The sequence below is a fragment of the Microtus pennsylvanicus genome (genome assembly GCF_037038515.1).
Source record: "Microtus pennsylvanicus isolate mMicPen1 chromosome Y unlocalized genomic scaffold, mMicPen1.hap1 SUPER_Y_unloc_2, whole genome shotgun sequence".
NCBI lineage: Eukaryota > Metazoa > Chordata > Mammalia > Rodentia > Cricetidae > Microtus > Microtus pennsylvanicus.
In genome coordinates this window covers 2869647-2891833 of record NW_027460880.1, presented here as the reverse complement: position 1 = coordinate 2891833, position 22187 = coordinate 2869647, and the positions used below count along the sequence as shown (strand labels likewise).

General features: G+C 40.7%; 1 non-coding gene across 1 annotated transcript; it reads right to left on the bottom strand.

Annotated features, from left to right (window-relative positions):
- Positions 1 to 21374: 21374 nt before the first annotated feature.
- Positions 21375 to 21447, bottom strand: Trnak-cuu (transfer RNA lysine (anticodon CUU)). The gene has a single exon. It is a non-coding gene; the product is annotated as a tRNA-Lys (tRNA).
- Positions 21448 to 22187: the final 740 nt, after the last annotated feature.

Genomic DNA, 22187 nt, shown 5'->3' with positions numbered 1-22187 from the left:
TTTCTAAATAATGTCTGAGAACGTGACCGCAGCCTATTTCAATAGTTCTTTTGAGTGCACCATTTGGGAGATCTTACAAGAGGTGTCTACCACACCACATATATGGATATTCCTGGGATTCTTAATTTTCCTTAGCACTATTTGGTTTGATAATAGGAAAATGATCAAATCTCTTAAGGCAGAGGTTGAACGTTTGAAAACTATTGAGAGCGACAACAATCTTCTCAAGAATCAGTTTGAAGTTCTCCAGGAAGAAAACAAATCTTTGTTTAACATGACTTGGTTAACTGAGCAAAATCTAGAAAAAGTACAGGTTGATGTTAAGGAGAAATTCATTACTATGGAAGAAGGAACAGCTGAATTAGATCGTAAGTTTCAGCAGTCCCTTTCTGATGTTAAGGAGAAATTCATTACTATGGAAGAAGGAACAGCTGAATTAGATCGTAAGTTTCAGCAGTCCCTTTCTGATGTTAAGGAGAAATTCATTACTATGGAAGAAGGAACAGCTGAATTAGATCGTAAGTTTCAGCAGTCCCTTTCTGTAGGAACTGAAACGTTAACTGAGAGAATCAAAACTGCTGAATGTGACAATCGAATTTTGTCTAAAGCTTATGACAGATTGGCGGAAAGATTGTCAATACAAGAAGGCACGGTTTATGCCATAAAAATTATGTCCAAAGATGACAAGTTATCTCTACTGGACAAATTTCATACTCTAGAATCCTCAATGAAGGCTTTAGAACATAATTCTGGGCAGGAGATTCAGACATTACAAAAAGCAATGGTGAATAGAATTGAAAAGATTGAGGAATTTCTAAATTCTGATGAAGAAGAGCAAAGGGTAGAAAGGCAAATTTTAACTACATCTGTGGATAAATCCCTCCGGGAAAATTTTCACAAAGCTCTACCTACAGCTCTACATGCCTTTCCTGTAATAACAACAGAAAAGGTGGTTGGTTCCAGAAACCCTAGGGTCATCAAGGAAGATACATGGGAGCCTGTCCGTATGAATGATCTCAAAGAAATTAAACAGGCCATCATGTCTTTTGGGATGCACTCCCCTTTTGTTAAAGAGATGCTAAAATCTTGGGCCACAACAAGCAAAGCAACCCCCTTGGACTGGCTCCAGCTGAGCTCCGCGGTCCTTGAGAGTGGACCGCAATTAAAATGGAAATGCTTATTCAGGCAAGAGGCTAGACTTTTAGAACAGCAGGAAAAGGCGAAGGGAATTGACGTTTCCCTAGATAAAATTCTAGGTGAAGGGCTCTTTTCAGACCCTCAGGAACAAGCTAATTTGGATGAAAACATACTCTCCATGTGTACTACAGCAGCCTTAAGGGCTTGGGACAGAGTACAAGACCCAGGACAGAGAATGGAATCATTTGTCACAGTTAAACAGGGTCAGAGAGAACCCTTTAGTGACTTTTTACAAAGATTAACTAAGGCTGTACAAATGGGGATACCTGACCCAGAAGCAAGACGTATAATAATTGAGTCTTTGGCTTACGAAAATGCTAATGTGGAATGCAAAAGGATCTTGAGGCCTTTAATGTTCAGATCAGCGTCCTTGGAAGAATGGGTCTTGCATACACTAGATGTTGACACATTTGACTATGGCACTGAAGCATGGGTAGAAGAAGCAATTTCCAATGGTAAAAGGAGACACCAGAATACCAAATGTTTTAATTGTGGCAAAATGGGTCATATGAAAAGGAATTGTAAACAACGGGTTTTCAGAAATAATAATAATGTGTCTTCTAGAAATAACAGGAATAGAAGGAATCAGCCTTCAGGTTTATGTAGAAGATGTGGGAAGGGCAGACACTGGACGAATGAATGCAGGTCTACAAGAGATAGACAAGGCAACCTGATACAGATGGGAAACGTGAGAGGGGGGGCCTCTCAGGCCCCCATGGCAAACATGGTTCAGACATTCCCAGTTTCTGCAGAGAACATGCCTCGTCAGGACAATTAGAAAGCCACATGCCTGCTGTTACAAGCAATAGTAATCAGAAAGATGAGTTACGTGTGTTTTGGCAAACTTCTATAAATGATCAAAGACCTAAGCTGAGAGTGTGTGTAAATGGCATTTTTATTACTGGCCTACTGGACACAGGTGCTGATGTAAGTATCATTACCCCCAGAATCTTGGCATCCATATTGGCCTCTTCAGAATGTAAATGTTCAGCTCCTGGGAATTGGAACCCTATGTCGAGTAAGGCAGAGCACGAGATGGGTTGAATGTATAGGGCCTGAGGGACAAATAGGAAAATTAAGGCCTTATGTAGCCAATATTGCAATGAATTTATGGGGTCGTGACCTATTACAACAATGGAATACTCAAATTAACATTCCTGCTACTTCTAGAGCCCATATTTCTGAAAGGAATATTAAAAGTTATTACAAAAGGACAAAACCGGCCATTAGGGCTGTGCAGGAACAATCAATTGATGTCCCTTCAGAAATACCAACAGCCTTGCCTCTAAAATGGTTGACTGAGAAACCAATATGGACAAAGCAATGGCCTTTAGCTGAGGAAAAGCTACAGGCTTTAGAACAGCTGGTACAAGAGCAACTAGATGCTGGACATATAGAAGAATCTACCAGCCCTTGGAATTCTCCTGTATTTGTGGTTAAGAAAAAAATCAGGTAAATGGAGAATGGTGACAGATCTCAGGGCCATCAACAAGGTTATTCAAGCTATGGGCCCTCTGCAATCTGGAATTCCATTGCCCTCTTTATTACCAAAAGGATGGCCTCTCATAGTTATTGATTTAAAGGATTGTTTTTTCACTATACCTTTGCAAAAAGAAGATAGAGAAAAATTTGCCTTCACAGTGCCTACTTATAATAATTCTCAACCTTCGAGGAGGTACCACTGGACCGTCCTCCCCCAGGGTATGTTAAATAGCCCCTCCCTGTGCCAATATTTTGTGAACCAACCATTGCAAATAATACGCAAGAAATTTCCCAAATCTATTGTATACCATTACATGGACGACATATTGTTATCTGATTCAAACATAGATACCTTGAACAGACTGTTTGAAGAAATACAGATACTGTTACCTAAATGGGGATTGCAAATTGCTCCTGAAAAGATTCAGAAGGGAGATTCTGTTAATTATTTAGGTTATAGAATAGGTTTGCAAAAAATTAAGACACAGAAGGCACAAATTTGGAGAGATCGCTTACGGACTCTTAATGACTTTCAAAGACTGTTAGGAGACATTTCCAGTTTACGACCAACTATTGGGATAACACCTGATCTAATAATTCATTTGAACAAGACCTTGGATGGTGATAAAGATTTAAACAGTCCCAGAGAATTAACAGCTGAAGCAGAAAAGGAACTGACAAAATAAAGGCAATGCAGATATCAAAGAATATTTACCAGTTTATTGTTAAACTTACTGAACCAAAGTTCCAGCGTAGCACAGGTAGCGAGGAACAAAAAAGGGGCGAGCCGCCTCTCCGCGCACCCTTTATTGGCAGGGATTCGCCTGAGGCAAACCCCGCCCTCTAAAGGGAGCTGATTTAACCCCTTCATCTCCCCCTTTTGTCTAAATAAGACACAACTAAACCAAATATAACTATAAGAATAATAACAAATGATAAATATAACAAACAATATTGAGAGCAAAAGTTTTGCTAAAGAGTAACTACAATTAAATAATCTTCAACTCCATCAAAGATCTGAGAAGGGAGTAAATATTACTTAACAAAAAAGAGATATCCAAAATGTGCAACAAATGACAGAGACAACTGACTGCCTGGGCAATCACCCAAAATCTCGTTTGCAATGTTGAGTCAACCAACTTTGGCTAAGGCCTAACATAACTGACATACCATTCTCAAATGCAAGGAACTTTCTTAGGATTATCCTACCCTGTCTTGGCAAGATAAGACAATCCTGTTTATATCTTAGTCAGTAGTTGAGGTATGGGTTTTTCTTAACCCAAAGGCCAGTTCTGCCAGGAAGACAAGCTCCCAGTGGAGTGTCTTTGGTGCTCAACGTTCTCTCGGGAGTAGAGTGGTGTTGCCAGGAGTAAATTGTGTCTCAATGGCACAGAATTCTAGGTTAGATTAAAGGCCATTTTCTACAGCTCTTCAAAGAGGCTGAAGATTATACTATCTATACTGAAAATAATCTCTATGTATCTAAAAGACCTGATTAACCTAAAAATAATATGACAAACATGTAATTCTCAATACCTATCTAATTTGAAAACTAAGGGAATAAACAATTGTGCAATGTATGAAGACAATGATCTTCACCTGTAAACAATGTCATTACTTATCAAATGTAAACAATGTTATTACATAAATAGTACCAGAGGTAGAAATGTACATTGTGATATGATAGATGTATCCATACAATATAAGCATACTCTTATACCAAAATAGAGGTAGGAACACTCACATTCAATATTCAATATATCAATATACAAGAAACAGTACCAACATAATTTTCTAAAAACAGTAAGTCACAAATACCAATCATCCCATCAACCCAGTTAATCCCCCTTTTTTTTATCCCTAATTACATACAATATCTCCCCATCCCCTCACTCCTAAACCAACCACTAAAAGATGTCCCTAACCCTGTGGGCAAACTCTGTTGGGAGAGGGGACGTCGTCCTCTTAGATTGCTTCTAGCTGACATGGGGGCGACGTTCTTCTTAGGGGCCCCTGTGAAAGCAAACGATGGTAAAATTCCCAAATTAACCTTTGACTTAAGAAAATTATAACTAGTCTCTGTGTGTTTCGAGAAGGTCCGGCCAGAGTGTTGTCAAAAATGTGCATCATATGAAATTGTCTCTTGCAGTTGGTACCAAAAAACAGGTCTAAAATTAGTGCTTAAAAAAAAAATTCATGACGTCATAAAAACCAGATTGAGTTGATGTTGTGGGGCCCCATCTTCATCCTGGAAACTTCAAAAATTACTGTAGGAAAATATGTTGCTTGTTATGGGAAATTTAAACATTAACAACAAGGACTTATACTGACATATAAAGAAAGACACAGATGTGAGGGAAGGCAAAGAAAGTTTATCAAGTATAAAATTATTCTTATTCTGTCCCATTTCATGGCTCCTGACCTGAGACAGAAAATTTGAAATACCTCTTATCAACAGGCTTGGAATTGAAGAAGGACTGAGCCATAGTCCAACTCCAAAACCAGCTCTACACATTTATAAAGAAGTGTTCAATAAAACATATAAATATATATATATATATATATATATATATATATATATATATGAAATCAATACTTACGATATGTATAGAATTTTATTGTTGATGTTTAATGGGTCGTAACTATTTTCCATCCATCAGTAATTAAATATTCAGGGTCCCTCAAATTCTTTGGAGATGAATATTTTCCTGTGGAGATAAGAAAAGAACCCTGCCCCCATCCTATTAGTAATCCTTACCATCTGTACGTCAGTCATCCTTGTGAATGAATTGTTATTTATCTTTTCCAAGTGACTTCCCTTCCTCAAACCGAACCTTTATTAATTTTGACGGTATCCATAATTTTTCCTCACCTGTGGAGATAAGAGCAAAACCTCTTCCCCAACGCAGCACATCTCCTGGCTTCCATTGTGAGGTCAGTACATCCTTGAAATAAACTGGTTGATTTAGTTCAGCAGACTTTTCCATTATCCAATGTCTTTCTGCAGCCGTCGTTCCCTTCTGATTAGCGTTGAGAAAATTCAAGGTTAACAAAGCATTATGTAACCTATTTCTAGGGGTGTTTTCCACTCCTTTCTGTTTGTTCAACATATCCTTTATAGTTCGATTTGATCTTTCTATGACTGCTTGACCTGTAGGTTTGTATGGTATACCTGTAACATGCTTGATATTGTAATGATCAAAAAACCGTTTCATCTTCCTAGAGACATAAGCAGGACCATTATTTTTCTTTATTTGTGTAGGTATACCCATGATAGCCATGACTTCTAATAAATGAGTGATTACTGAATCAGCTTTTTCTGAACTTAAAGCAGTTGCCCACTGAAAGCCTGAATAAGTGTCGATGGTGTGATGAACATACTTCAATTTGCCAAATTCTGCAAAGTGGAACACATCCATCTGCCAGATTTCATTTCTATGAGTGCCCTTTGGATTAACTCCTGCTGGCAGTGGCGTTTGGTTATAGAAAGAGCAGGTAGGGCATTTCTTCACAATCTCCTTAGCTTGTTGCCATGTAATAGAAAACTCTTTCTTCAAAACTTTGCTATTAACATGATGTATTTTTATGAAATTCAGAGGCTTGAAGCACACTACCAATCAATAATTGATCAATTTCTGCATTACCTTGTGCTAGAGGACCTGGCAGACCCGTATGGGATCGGATGTGTGTTATGTACATAGGGCAAAGCCGGTTTCTTACAGGATGGGAGTCAGACATCAGTACCATACTGGTATTTGGCGGTTTGATGGGTGTGTGGGGTCTTTGCCAGACTCCACCTAGCATCATGGATTCCCTACTTTACTGATATTATGGAGTTCGGTGCATTCATCATATGTGTGCATGTCACACACTAGTGGGCATCATATGTACATGTTTATCCTGTGTGTGGGTGAGTGTGTTCATGAGTTTTATAGCCCAAGTCATACAGAACATGATCAATGAAAGGGAACACTGTTTTCCAGATATGGCAGGGCAATTATTTAAATGAACTGACAAGGGTTGGATGGCATGGATAAGACCTATGAGAGTTCAAGGCATACCGAATCCAGGCATGACAAAGTAGGTGGCAGACAGAATTCTGGCAAAACTAAGTAGGTAGCTTGATGTCCAACTTACTGGAGAAGAGCAACTGAGCAGAGACACTTTTCACTAAGCAACATGCTCTAGTGGAGATCAAACATCCTTTGACTTACAGCCAGTATGAATTAACACTTTCATCAAATGAAACCTAATTTTCTCTGATTTTGAGTATACATTTGTGTCCCTTCCTGATTAATCTACTCTTTATCCTCTTAAGTCCCAATACCTCACGCTGATATCGGTCACATCTTTCCATTTGACATGGTTTTCCCTCAAGCTTCGTACCGCCCCGAGATCATACAACTTTTTGTCCCCTCTCCACTGCTTCCTTGACAGCCATCTTGTCCTTTACCACACCACACATCCCCAGTCGTTTACTCTCCAAGGGGAAAAGACCATAAATCCTGCTTTGTTTTGAGGCATGTGTTTCTGTGATGCCCCATCCACCAAACACAATTCATCATTGACCAAATAACACAACATGTTAACAAATTTTTATTCTTTGAGAAAGTATAATCCATTGGAAAAGATACCAGGATTCATAGAAGACCTGAGGTATCTCTGAAAAAACACATTCCCAAAGAGAGCATTAAGTCTGCCCCTCAAAATTTGAGAATTTCACTTTAACAGATCTTCACCAAATCATAGACATAGATATGGAAGTCATTATCAAACTTGATGAAATACACAGAAGGTTTGTTGGGAACTTGGCAAATAATTTTACCTATCTCTTGGGTTCAATCTTTTTTGTTGTACTGCACTCTTTAGCCCTCCAAGGAATCCCTGCCTATTTCCAAAGTCACCTCTACTGGAGGACATTCAGGCGTGATGTGGAGGTTGCCTTCAATGGAATCATCATGATGGTGGTAAAGGTACAGGACCGGATCATTCTCGTTGACAATGTAGAAACAGGTCTTTATGGTCTGCACCTCATCTGGGACCACGCCACTCCACTCTTCCTTAGAGCCTGGCATGATGTGGAGGTTGCCTTCCAGGTAGTCATCCAGGAGGTGGTAAATGTACAAGACCGGATCTTTCTTGTAGGTAATATAAAACCAGGTCTTCATGATTGGCACCTCTTCTAGGACCATCCCGTTCCAGTCATTCTTAGAGCCATTTGTGCCCATGAATGTATGTTTCACTGCTCTGCAAACTATGGTGTTTGAGAGATGAGTGTCTGTCACCTGAGGAAATGGCACATTGTTAGGCAGGATCTTCAGGTTTAAAATCCTTTCATCACTATGAAGCTCCAAGCCATAGACACAATCAATCCCATCATATTTCCACAAATAGAGAGAGGGATATGTTGGCAGTTGATCTAGAATGATGGCTTTCCAATGGGTGACTGGTTCATTGGCTTCCTTCCAGCCATGAGAAATTCTGTGGCCAACAATATTCTCCAGGGCCTCAAAAGGCTTACTAATTTTTTGCTTCTGGAGCGATGGCCCATTCTTCTTCTGGAGATATGGCATGCCACTCATACTGAGAGGCATCTTCATCATGGCGGGAGACTTTCTGAGATAGGCCACAGCACTCCCGTTCCACTGTCTCTTGGCTCTGTTTCTGTGCTTGGGCTTCATAGCTGCCAATCTCTGCATAGGAAGAACTCTTCAGTTTAAATCAGACACAAAGTGGTTTCCTCCACCATAAGTGCCTGCAAGGATAAGAAGGTGAGGATGTGAGGTCAAGGCTCTTTTTAGGAATAACTTTGGAGCAGGTGATAAAGGCAGGGCTGAATAGATTTGGATACCTAAATGTAATATGTTCTTAAGAAATTAATAGGAAAATTATCAAACTCTGGTCTACAGCTCAGTATATGTGTATCAGAGACATATTCCTGCTGCAAAATCCAATTGACCTCTACTGAGAAACCTACTTCCTGACTTACTATATCAATGAGAGAGGAAGCTATGCCTATACCTAAAGTGAGAAAGAAATATCTGAACAGATGGCAAAGAATTCAAAGAACAGCCACTCCTCTCCTTACCACTCAAGCTACTGGTTAGTTGGCTGATCTATAACCACCTGCCCAAGGTCATGGCACTCCAGTCCACTGGCTCTCTCTATTGTGTCTCCTGATCCAGATCCAGGTTGATTACATAAAGATATTCTGTATCTTCATTAGAGAAGTGAGTACTGTTAGTCAAACTGCCAAAAGAAAGAAACATTAATCTGTGCAACAGCACCTATTAGAAATAATTACTTTTTAAAACACATATGTACAAAGAGGATCTTTGCCATTTAAGTGGACTGAGGAATTGGACATTTTTAGCAAAGATATAGTGGGGAGAATACCTGACATTAACCGTCCCCAGCTATCAAATATAGGAGCTGTTAACGACATAAATTTTGGACCCAGAGCAGATTTGAAAGAAACCTTTCTTTGACTACAGAGGTCCTAGTTGCTTCCTAAACATATTTACTAAAAGAAAATATCTTGGCTCTCTAGATTCCAACTTCTGGAAATTCGGTTGAACAGTTGTGGAGCCCAAGAGCTGAACTGACCTCCTCAGCCACCATGAAGATAGTAAGCCCACCTTCAAAGAAGACCAGTGCTTCATGTGGAACAGAGTTGCCAACCCCAACCAAAGCTTTGTGACATCATCAAGGCTCTACTTATGTCATAAAACTCCTCCTAGCCAGGTTTCTTCCCTACTAACCCCCAGAAATATCCAGCATACAGGTCCTAAAATGCTGCTCATACAGCCCCATGAAGACACAAAATAAAAACCCCAATCTTCTTCCCAATTACTTGAGTCATATTTTCCAAGTAACTCAACGCCTTTATGTGTTTGTTTTTTTTTTCTGGAAAATAATTTTTGGTTTGAGTCAACAACTCACATGAATGTTTTTTTTTTCCTAGCTCCAATGTCCTCATTGGTTATTTTCTATTGATTTTTCCATTACTTCATAATAATAATTATCAAACTTTCCACTTCTCTTCCTCCTCCCACTTTCTTCTTGCTCCGCAAATAAACCTCTCCACTCAAACACCAGTCCAAATAGAGGGCAGGGTACTTTGAGCTGTGGGAAGTCCAAGCCCACCTTTCATCCATCCAGATTTAGCAAGGTATGCATCCACAAAAAATATGATCACAAAAAGCCAGTGTATGATATGCAAACAATTGCAAGTGCCATTATCTTTGGCTACTCCGTCTGCCCCAATTGTCAGCCACATTCAGAGCTTCCAGTTTGATCCCATGTTCTTTCATTCCCAGGTCACTGGATTAGTTGAAATCCCCTTAGTTCAGGCACAGTGTCTCATAGTGTGGACCAAGTCCTTATATTCCTGACATCCTTGTTATTTTTCTCCATCCATCTGCTCTTCCACTGGAGCTTGGAAGCTCCATCTAGTTTTCTGATTTTGATCTCCATCATTTGCCAAACAAAAGTTCCATGGTGGTTTTCAAGATAGTCAATCATCAGTCTGACAATGGGACAAGGCACACACAGTTCCTAGGGACATTTCACAGTGCAGTCAACCTCTCCTCCCTGATTAAGTACCTAGAGAGGGTCACCCTATGGCCTTCTGAGAACCACTCGAGAGATATCGATCTTGACATCCCCAGAATGGCCCCATTAATTGAGATATCATCAGTGTATGTGCATTAACTTGTGTGTGTTTGTGTGTGTGTATTTAAATCACAATAACAAATGGATTGTAATATTGAAGTTTCTTCTCATCTTGAGAAGAATATTTGCTACAGAAACACTCTCACAGTAATAGTGAGAGTGTAAACTATCTAAGAAAGAAGAAATAACAGGAGGAATCCCCCAGGAGTTGGGCTCAGTGTCCCAGGAATTACGCCCAAGGAAAGTCAATGAACTCAGTGATGGAAGATAAAACCCAGCCTAAATAAAACCCTAAATCATTTAGGTGGAACATGAGATACTCTTACAACAGTTACAAGAGGTCTAAAATGCCTGGACTGGAACATAAGGGGAACACAATGACGTGGAGCTGAGAGTGCATGGCAAAACTGATTGGATCTGGCAAAAATTATGTAAGCATACCAAGGAAACCACCAGTGGGACAAAACCCTAAGAAATCTGTATGACAACATATCATGTTGAACATAATGAGATTTATAGACAAAGGAAAGATCTTAATTATGTCACTGTCACACAGGTGATGATGAACCAGTTCCATCGGTGTTTAAGATAACCTGTCAATTCTGTCTAGCCAGTTACAAGGAAATTTGCATAATTGCACAGATTAACTATCAGCATCATTTACTGCATAATCAAAGACAAGGCAAAGAAATCATAGACATGTTGTTGAATGCTGATGATGTTATTGGGAGTTTTGATGGGTTTTTTTCTCAAAGGGAAATCATCGGTGACTCTCATGCATGAAGCAGATCCTTTCTCTGTGATGTTTCCTGAATAGCCACTGAGATACCAGCCCATTGAGTTGTGGTCTCTCTCTCTTTTGAAAAGCAACTTCTACCTTCAGCTTGATCTCTTGCTTGAGCTTCCCTTCCGGCTACTAGGCTCCTTTTCTGATCCTGCAGAGGGCAGCTTCCCTTCCAGCTACTAGGCTCCTTTTCTGATCCTGCAGAGGGCTTTTGTCAGGGATTGTGATCTCTAAGTTTTTCCCCTTTCAAGAACTAATCATTCTATTAATCACAATTCTAAACTGCTGTGGGAGTTTGTTTGTGACTTATGCCTTCACATGTGATACAAGCGACCTGTGTGTATCGGGTCTTCTCTCTGTTCATGTGGGGAAGGCATGGCAGCAGGAGTAGATGGCTGCTCATTCTCTGTAAGGAAATCAGTAAACAGTGGGGACCAAGTAAAAGGATGTCCTGAAATATTAAGTCTTGTCCTTTCAAGGCCCCAAAGCCTCCAGCTAGGTTCAGGGTCACGACAATCTCTAAAACCCACCGAGCATGAAGTATTCAGAACCAGAAGCCTGTGTGTGCCATATCACATAAATTCATCGTGAGTACACCAAACTGTTTTTTTTAATTCTAAATTATTTTCTCCCATCAGAACGATCTATATTACCAATTAACCAAATTTGCTGCATCTTTGGTGTCCTAGAATTGCTTTAAATTGTTGCTGGGACAGTCTTACAAACCTTCCTGTGCTGTTATGAGACCTTAAGGGGACAGCACTTATTTCAGAAATCAAAGGCAGTTGGGTTCAATCCTATGGTTAGCTGTTAGCTAGACACTGGAAGGATGGATTTGACTAAGAAAGGGAGACAGCATACATGGAGGCAGGTAACCTTTCCTTTGCAAAATGACCCATTTTGAGGCCTTACTTCAGGCTCTTCTCTTCTACTAATCTTGGTTTTTTTATTAGTTTAGGAGAAGAATTAAAACTCCATTTACAGTATCTGTGAACCCGAATGAGTTAAGTATGTGTGACCAACTTGATGTCTGCCTGTCTGTCAACAGGGCCAGAGTTCAGGGGCATCTGATGCATAGCACAGGAATGTCAGCCATCAATCTCTGGTCCACCTAACTCTACAGCATTAGAGTTGTCATGGTTGCTCATCTGATCTTCCTCATATGATCTCCATCCACAGAGATGTCAGAAAAATCCTCCCCTGAGAGTGCAAGTTCTTTACAAATGAAAGATTATACAACAGAAGACACATGGGAGATTTATATGGGCAAGCTGTTGAAAGGATAAAGTGACAGAAGAAGTTTATTGATTAATTAAAGAAAGAATCCGCTTCAGCTGATAGGTTAGAACATAGGTAGGTGGAGTAAACAAAATAGAATGCCGGGAGGAAGAGGTAGTGAGCTCAGAGAAGCCATGCTCCCCTCTCCCCGCCAGATGCCATAGCTCTGCTCTCTGAGGCAGATGTCGATGCAGCCAGCCACCATGTCAGACATGCTGAATTTTTCCTGGTAAGTGCAACTCGTTATACTACACTGATTATTAGAAATGGGTTAAAATGCTGAATCTAATTGGCCAGCAGTGTTTAAAAGAATAAAGTTTTGGTGTATTTATTTCAGGCATAACCTTCATGCGGTCGTGGTGCTGGGGACACAGCCTCGCTGCTCAAATAACGACAGAATGGCTTGCAGCCTTGTGGACAACTGAATCCACTGAAAGCCTGAGAAAGCTTGGGAAAGAGTAAAGCATGTTTTCTTGGTAGCAGCGATTTCTCGGTCTGCTCTGCTTGCTAGAAAAAGCAAGGGCTTTCATCTAAAAGAGGCTTGCTGACTCAGCTTCAGCTGCAAAACCCTGCAGCCCTTAAGAGGTCCGGCCACAAAACATTTAAATGGTGTTGATAAAAGCCAACTGAATGCTTGTATGTTTTCAGCAGTAGCAGGAAAAAAAAACTGTGTTGTTTTAAAATGCCAGCTTTCTGGGCCATCCTGCTGGGCAAACTCTGACTGTTTGAGGAAGGGGGCCAGCTACAGAAAGAGGGCTTGAGTGTTGTCTGTTGCAGCCTCTTTGATGGCAAGGACCTTGAAACACTGTAGACTTATGGTACTGAATGCGGCTCTGTTCAGTACCTCAGCCACAAGGTTGGAATGGCAGAAAGCTAAGGAATGGGCTACATCTGGCCAGCAAGGCCACGGCTTTAGTCCTACTGAGATTGCTTTGTAAATGAAAGATTCATGTGGTCAGAAAAACAGAGAGAGAAATAGAGTAAAGAGAGATTCAAAGACAAAGAAAATTTTTAAATGATTTACAGTGTGTTAAAAATATGTGCAGGCTAAAATTTGAAGTTCTTAAAGTTAAAAAAAGGAAGAGAGTTGTTGGGTGTGGTAGTAAACACCTGTAAACCCAACACATGGGAGGCAGAGGGAGATTGACCTCTGTACCTTCAGGGTGAGGTAGCACACGCCTTTAATCCCAGTGCCTTGAAGGCAGAGACAAACAGATCTTTGTGAGTTCAATGTGTAGTAGCATACACCTTTAATCCCAATGCCTGAAAGGCAGAGAGAGGTAGATCTCTGATACTTCAAGGACAGACAGGTATACAGAGTTATTCCAGGTCAAATATACAGAGAACCTTTCTCCAAAGGCAAAAAATAAAAAGGAAAAATAAACAAAATAGAGGTTAAATTGAAGCGCACAAAGATGGAAAATTCACAGCGAATTTTGATATGGTATGCTATTATGCTCTTTTTGAATCATTTGAATTTTGAGGCAGTAGCAATAGCTGCTAAAAGATGTTTCTTTATAAAAGCTGCTGAAATAATCCAACATAGATATTTTGAAAATGCCTTGACTTTGAAATTTGGATCTAAGGACATGATGCTTTGGAAAGGAATTTCTATTTTGTTTTCACAGAGAGTGATAGTCTGTGGATGCCTCTATCCTAATATGGTAGGATGGACCACGCCCTACTTAAAGGTTGCTGTGAACACCTTTAAAAAATTGCTTCGCTCAACTGCCAACTGAGATAAATCAATAATGATGCCACCATTCAGCAGGAAGCATTTTGGAGAGAAGAAACTGCACCCACGTTCCCAAATATGGCTTATAAACGTTCTTTTACATTTAAAGTGGGATGTGATATAGATATGAATATTTGCATTAGTATAGATTTTGCTTTACTGATAGAGATTTTAGGTCAATTTTGTTATATGTATATGCATTTTTGATCTCAATTAAGGTATTGTGATTGTGTAGTTCATTTAAAAATATAATGTATATAGGTTATTAATGGATAATCATTAATAATAGTCAAATTTGTAGTCATGTTAGTTAGATTTTCTAGCTACATATATATATATTAATTTCAGTCAGATAGGCATTATTCATAACTCTCTAGACTACAAAATAAGCTATTTAATGTTTTAGTACCTTAGGGTTTTTCATGACAGTGAGAAACTCTACTCTTGGCAGCACATATCTACTTCAGGAAGAAGATGGGCATCACAGAGGATCCTTATGGAGTTTGATAGCCATTTGGGGAAGAAACTGCTCTTGCCTGGATAGATGCATAAACTGTACACAGAAAACACTCAGAGAGAGGACTACTGAACTTGCCTAAAGGTGATATGATCTTTTCGTGTTCCTGATTCAGGAAAGGGTCAGCAAAACATTCTTCCAGACAAGCAGATAGTGACTGCCTTTGAAATTTCCTGCTTCATGGAAATGTCTGCTGGAAACTATGGGCCTGTAGGCTGAGAATGGAAACACCAACGGTACAGAGGAACTTTGGGTGACTGTCCAGGCAGCGAGATGTCCCTGTCATTTCTAGAGTTTGAAAATGGCTTACTTTTTGTTTGCTTAAGTAATACTGTATTATTCTGGAGTCTCTGATGGAATTGAAGAAGAGATAGATAGTTATAGTTTTACATTGTTATGATAAAAGATAAAATAGATATAAATATTGTAACTGTAATTCTTGCTTGATAACTGTTTTGTTATATGTAATTTTGCTATGTTAAAGTTAAAGATTCCGTTCTTGTTTAAACAGAAAAAGGAGTAATGATGGAGTATAGGTCATTGGTTAATTAAATAAAGAAACTGTTTGGCCTGAAAGGTTAGAACATAGGTGGGTGGAATAAACATAAGAAAATTCTGGGAGGAATAGGAATTGAGCTTAGAGATGCCATGCACCTCTCCCATGGGCAGAAATGGTAGCTCTGCACTCTGAGGCAGATGGCGATACAGCCAGCCACCAGGTCAGACATGCTAAATCTTTCCTTCTAAGCGCACCTCATGCTGCAACATACATTATTAGACATGGGTTAAGAGGCTGAAAATAATGGGGCAGGCAGTGTTGAAATGAATAGTTTTGTGTTGTTATTTCGGAGCATAACCTTACAAGGCGGCCCCATGGGGATGCAGCCCTGCTGCTCAAATATCTACAATCAAGGGGAAATGGAAGAAGGGAAGAAAGAAGAGAGAGAGACAAGGAAGAATGGATGAATTTAATCATTCATTGGAAAAATGAGTGAACCAATGAATGAGGAGACCTAGTAGGAAAAAATGTGCTGCATTCCCTCAGAGAGTCAGGTCAAATTAAGGATTGACAAGGTTTTCCACTAAGGAGGAGGCTCATTCCATTTTACCTTCTTTGTGCTCCAGGCCCACCCACAAGAGTGATGAAGAGGACAGGGAGAAGAAGAGGAGTGGGTGAACCAGAATTCCCTGGTACAATTTCTCACCCAAATTGTAGCCAAATCACCTGACCTGGGACAGCAAATCTACATGATGGACCCTAACTCCCAGTTTGACAACTCTAACATTTTAACCAAGTTTGTGAAGATGAAGGAACCAGAAATAGCCCAGTTACAGGATGGCAGGTTCCTTACAGGATGGGAGTCAGACATCAGTACCATACTGGTATTTGGCAGTTTGATGGGTGTGTGGGGTCTTTGCCAGACTCCACCTAGCATCATGGATTCCCTACTTTACTGATATTATGGAGTTCTGTGCATTCATCATATGTGTGCATGTCACACACTAGTGGGCATCATATGTACATATTTATCCTGTGTGTGGGTGAGTGTGTTCATGAGTTTTATAGCCCAAGTACTACAGAACATGATCAATGAAAGGGAACACTGTTTTCCAGATATGGCAGAGCAATTATTTAAATGAACTGACAAGGGTTGGATGGCATGGATAAGACCTATGAGAGTTCAAGGCATACCGAATCCAGGCATGACAAAGTAGGTGGCAGACAGAATTCTGGCAAAACTAAGTAGGTAGCTTGATGTCCAACTTACTGGAGAAGAGCAACTGAGCGGAGACACTTTTCACTAAGCAACATGCTCTAGTGGAGATCAAACATCCTTTGACTTACAGCCAGTACGAATTAAACCATTCATCAAATGAAACCTAATTTTCTCTGATTTTGAGTATAGATTTGTGTCCCTTCCTGATTAATCTACTCTTTATCCTCTTAAGTCCCAATACCTCACGCTGATATCGGTCACATCTTTCCATTTGACATGGTTTTCCCTCAAGCTTCGTACCGCCCCGAGATCATACAACTTTTTGTCCCCTCTCCACTGCTTCCTTGACAGCCATCTTGTCCTTTACCACACCACGCATCCCCAATCCTTTACTCTCCAAGGGGAAAAGACCATAAATCCTGCTTTGTTTTGAGCCATGTATTTCTGTGATGCCCCATCCACCAAACACAATCCATCATTGACCAAATAACACAACATGTTAACAAATTTTTATTCTTTGAGAAAGAATAATCCATTGGAAAAGATACCAGGATTCATAGAAGACCTGAGGTATTTCTGAAAAAAACACATTCCCAAAGAGAGAATTAAGTCGGCCCCTCAAAATTTGAGAATTACACTTTAACAGATCTTCACCAAATCATAGACATAGATATGGAAGCCATTATCAAACTTGATGAAATACACAGAAGGTTTGTTGGGAACTTGGCAAATAATTTTACCTATCTCTTGGGTTCCATCTTTTTTGTTGTACTGCACTCTTTTGCCCTGCAAGGAATCCCTGACTAATTCCAAAGTCACCTCTACTGGAGGACATTCAGGCGTGATGTGGAGGTTGCCTTCAATGGAATCATCATGATGGTGGTAAAGGTACAGGACCGGATCATTCTCGTTGACAATGTAGAAACAGGTCGTTATGGTCTGGACCTCATCTGGGACCACGCCACTCCACTCTTCCTTAGAGCCTGGCATGATGTGGAGGTTGCCTTCCAGGTAGTCATCCAGGAGGTGGTAAATGTACAAGACTGGATCTTTCTTGAAGTAATATAAAACCAGGTCTTCATGATTGGATCCTCTTCTAGGACCATCCCGTTCCAGTCATTCTTAGAGCCATTTGTGCCCATGAATGTATGTTTCACTGCTCTGCCAACTATGGTGTTTGAGAGATGAGTGTCTGTCAACTGAGGAAATGGCACATTATTAGGCAGGATCTTCAGGGTAAAATCTTTTCATCACTATGAAGCTCCAAGCCATAGACACAATCAATCCCATCATATTCAACAAATAGAGAGAGGGATATGTTGGCAGTTGATCTAGAATGATGGCTTTCCAATGGGTGACTGGTTCATTGGCTTCCTTCCAGCCATGAGAAATTCTGCGGCCAACAATATTCTCCAGGGCCTCAAAAGGCTTACTAAGTTTTTGCTTCTGGAGCGATGGCCCATTCTTCTTCTGGAGATGTGGTATGCAACTCATACTAAGAGGCATCTTCATCATGGCGGGAGACTTTCTGAGATAGGCCATAGCACTCCTATTCCACTGTCTCTTGGCTCTGTTTCTGTGCTTGGGCTTCATAGCTGCCAATCTCTGCATAGGAAGAACTCTTCAGTTTAAATCAGACACAAAGTGGTTTCCTCCACCATAAGTGCCTGCGAGGATAAGAAGGTGAGGATGTGAAGTCAAGGCTCTTTTTAGGAATAACTTTGGAGCAGGTGATAAAGGCAGGGCTGAATAGATTTGGATACCTAAATGGAATATGTTCTTAAGAAATTAATAGGAAAATTATCAAACTCTTGTCTACAGCTCAGTATATGTGTATCAGAGACATATTCCTGCTACAAAATGCAATTGACCTCTACTGAGAAACCTACTTCCTGACTTACTATATCAATGAGAGAGGAAGCTATGCCTATACCTAAAGTGAGAAAGAAATATCTGAACAGATGGCAAAGAATTCAAAGAACAGCCACTTCTCTCCTTATCACTCAAGCTACTGGTTAGTTGGCTGATCTATAACCACCTGCCCAAGGTCATGGCACTCCAGTCCACTGGCTCTCTCTATTGTGTCTGCTGATCTAGATCCAGGTTGATTACATAATGATATTCTGTATCTTCATTAGAGAAGTGAGTACTGTGAGTCAAACTGCCAAAAGAAAGAAACATTAATCTGTGCATCAGCACCTATTAGAAATAATTATCTTTTAAAACACATATGGACAAAGAGGATGTTTGCCATTTAAGTGGACTGAGGAATTGGACATTTTTAGCAAAGATAGAGTGGGGTGAATACCTGACATTAACCGTCCCCCAGCTATCAAATATAGGAGCTGTTAACGACATAAATTTTGGACCCAGAGCAGATTTGAAAGAATCCTTTCTTTGACTACAGAGGTCCTAGTTGCTTCCTAAACATATTTACCAAAAGAAAATATCTTGGCTCTCTAGATTCCAACTTCTGGAAATTCGGTTGAACAGTTGTGGAGCCCAAGAGCTGAACTGACCTCCTCAGCCACCGTGAAGATAGTAAGCCCACCTTCACAGAAGACTAGTGCTTCATGTGGAACAGAGTTGCCACCCCCAACCAAAGCTTTGTGACATCATCAAGGCTCTACTTATGTCATAAAACTCCTCCTAGCCAGGTTTCTTCCCTACTAACCCCCAGAAATATCCAGCATACAGGTCCTCAAATGCTGCTCATACAGCCCCATGAAGACCCAAAATAAAAACCCCAATCTTCTTCCCAATTACTTGAGTCATATTTAACAAGCAACTCAACCCCTTTATGTGTTTTTTTTTCTGTAAAATAATTTTTGGTCTGAGTCAACAACTCACATGAATGTTTTTTTTTCCTAGCTCCAATGTCCTCATTGGTTATTTTCTATTGATTTTTCCATTACTTCATAATAATAATTATCAAACTTTCCACTTCTCTTCCTCCTCCCACATTCTTCTTGCTCCGCAAATAAACCTCTCCACTCAAACACCAGTCCAAATAGAGGGCAGGGTACTTGGAGCTGTGGGAAGTCCAAGCCCACCCTTCATCCATCCAGATTTAGCAAGGTATGCATCCACAAAAAATATGATCACAAAAAGCCAGTGTATGATATGCAGACAATTGCAAGTGCCATTATCTTTGGCTTCTCCGTCTGCCCCAATTGTCAGCCACATTCAGAGCTTCCAGTTTGATCCCATGTTCTTTCATTCCCAGGTCACTGGATTAGTTGAAATCCCCTTAGTTCAGGCACAGTGTCTCATAGTGTGGACCAAGCCCTTATATTCCTGACATCCTTGCTCTTTTCCTCCATCCATCTGCTCTTCCACTGGAGCTTGGAAGCTCCATCTAGTTTTCTGATTTTGACCCTGACTTGATCTCCATCATTTGCCAAACAAAAGTTCCATGGTGGTTTTCAAGATAGTCAATCATCAGTCTGACAATGGGACAAGGCACACACAGTTCCTAGGGACATTTCACAGTGCAGTCAACCTCTCCTCCCTGATTAAGTACCTAGAGAGGGTCACCCTATGGCCTTCTGAGAACCACTCGAGAGATATCGATCTTGACATCCCCAGAATGGCCCCATTAATTGAGATATCATCAGTGTATGTGCATTAACTTGTGTGTGTTTGTGTGTGTGTATTTAAATCACAATAACAAATGGATTGTAATATTGAAGTTTCTTCTCATCTTGAGAAGAATATTTGCTACAGAAACACTCTCACAGTAATAGTGAGAGTGTAAACTATCTAAGAAAGAAGAAATAACAGGAGGAATCCCCCAGGAGTTGGGCTCAGTGTCCCAGGAATTACGCCCAAGGAAAGTCAATGAACTCAGTGATGGAAGATAAAACCCAGCCTAAATAAAACCCTAAATCATTTAGGTGGAACATGAGATACTCTTACAACAGTTACAAGAGGTCTAAAATGCCTGGACTGGAACATAAGGGGAACACAATGACGTGGAGCTGAGAGTGCATGGCAAAACTGATTGGATCTGGCAAAAATTATGTAAGCATACCAAGGAAACCACCAGTGGGACAAAACCCTAAGAAATCTGTATGACAACATATCATGTTGAACATAATGAGATTTATAGACAAAGGAAAGATCTTAATTATGTCACTGTCACACAGGTGATGATGAACCAGTTCCATCGTAGAGTGACTCCCTGCTGTGTTTAAGATAACCTGTCAATTCTGTCTAGTCAGTTACAAGGAAATTTGCATTAATTGCACAGATTAACTATCAGCATCATTTACTGCACAATCAAAGGCAAGGCAAAGAAATCATAGACATGTTGTTGAATGCTGATGATGTTATTGGGAGTTTTGATGGGTTTTTTTCTTAAAGGGTGACTCTCATCGGTGACTCTCATGCATGAAGCAGATCCTTTCTCTGTGATGTTTCCTGAATAGCCACTGAGATACCAGCCCATTGAGTTGTGGTCTCTCTCTCTTTTAAAAAGCAACTTCTACCTTCAGCTTGATCTCTTGCTTGAGCTTCCCTTCCAGCTACTAGGCTCCTTTTCTGATTCTGCAGAGGGCTTTTGTAAGGTGATGTGGGAGTGTCGTATATCAATCTGTTGATTTCATTGGCTAAGCAATAAAGGAACTGCCTCGGCCCATTTCATTGGTTAGAAGATAGGTGGGAGGAGTAGACAGAACAGAATGCCAGGAGGAAGAGGAAGTGAGGGCAGACTCCGCAGCTCTGCTCTCCGGAGCAGACGCAGGAGAGACGCCATGCTACCTGCTCCAGGGAAGACGCACGCTATGAAGCTCCAACCCAGGATGGACTTAGGCTAGAATCTTCCCGGTATGCGCACCTAGGGGCGCTACACAGATGATTAGAAATGGGCCAGAGCAGTGTTTAAAAGAATACAGTGTCCGTGTAATTATTTGGGGCATAAGCTAGCCGAGCCAGGCGGCTGGGGATTTGGGGACGCAACCCTGCCGCCGTCCATATTACTACAAATGGCGCCCAACGTGGGGCTCGAACCCACGACCCTGGGATTAAGAGTCCCATGCTCTACCGACTGAGCTAGCCGGGCCAGGCGGCTGGGGATTTGGGGACGCAACCCTGACGCCGTCCATATTACTACAAATGACGCCCAGACGTGTGGCTAACTGAGTCCACAGAAAGCCTGAGAAAGCTTAGAAAAGAATAGAGTAAAGCATGTTTCTTACGGCAATTTCTTGGGTCTGCTCTACTTGCTAGAGGCAAGCAAGCGCCTCATCTAAGAGAGGCTTCCTGACTCAGCTTCAGCTGCAAAGCCTGCAGCTCATTAAGAGGTCCTGCCACGAAACACTTAAACAGTGTTGACGAAAAGCTGAACGCATGTTTTTCGGTTTTCAGCCGTAGCAGGAAAAAAGCTGCGCTGTTTAAAAATGCCGGCTTTCTGGGCCATCCTGCCAGGGCAAACTCTGACTGTTTGAGGCAGGAGGGCCAGCTACCGAGAGAGGATTTGAGTGTTGTCTGTTGTAGCTTGCTGGCTGGCAGGGACCTTGAACCGCCATAGAGGTGTGGCTATAAACATGGCTGCAGCCTGTATATCTGCCATGAGGCTGGAAAGCTAAGGAATGGACTGGATCTAGCTGGCAAAGCCATGCCTTTAGTCCTACTGAGATTGCTTGGCAAATTAAAGACTCACGTGGTCAGAAAAAGAGAGATATACAGTTAAAGAGAGATTCAAAGACAGAGAAAATTTCTGAATGGTTTAAAGTGTGTTAAAATATATGCAAGCTGAAAGTTGAAGTTCTTAAAGCAAAAAACAAAAAAAAAAGGAAGAGA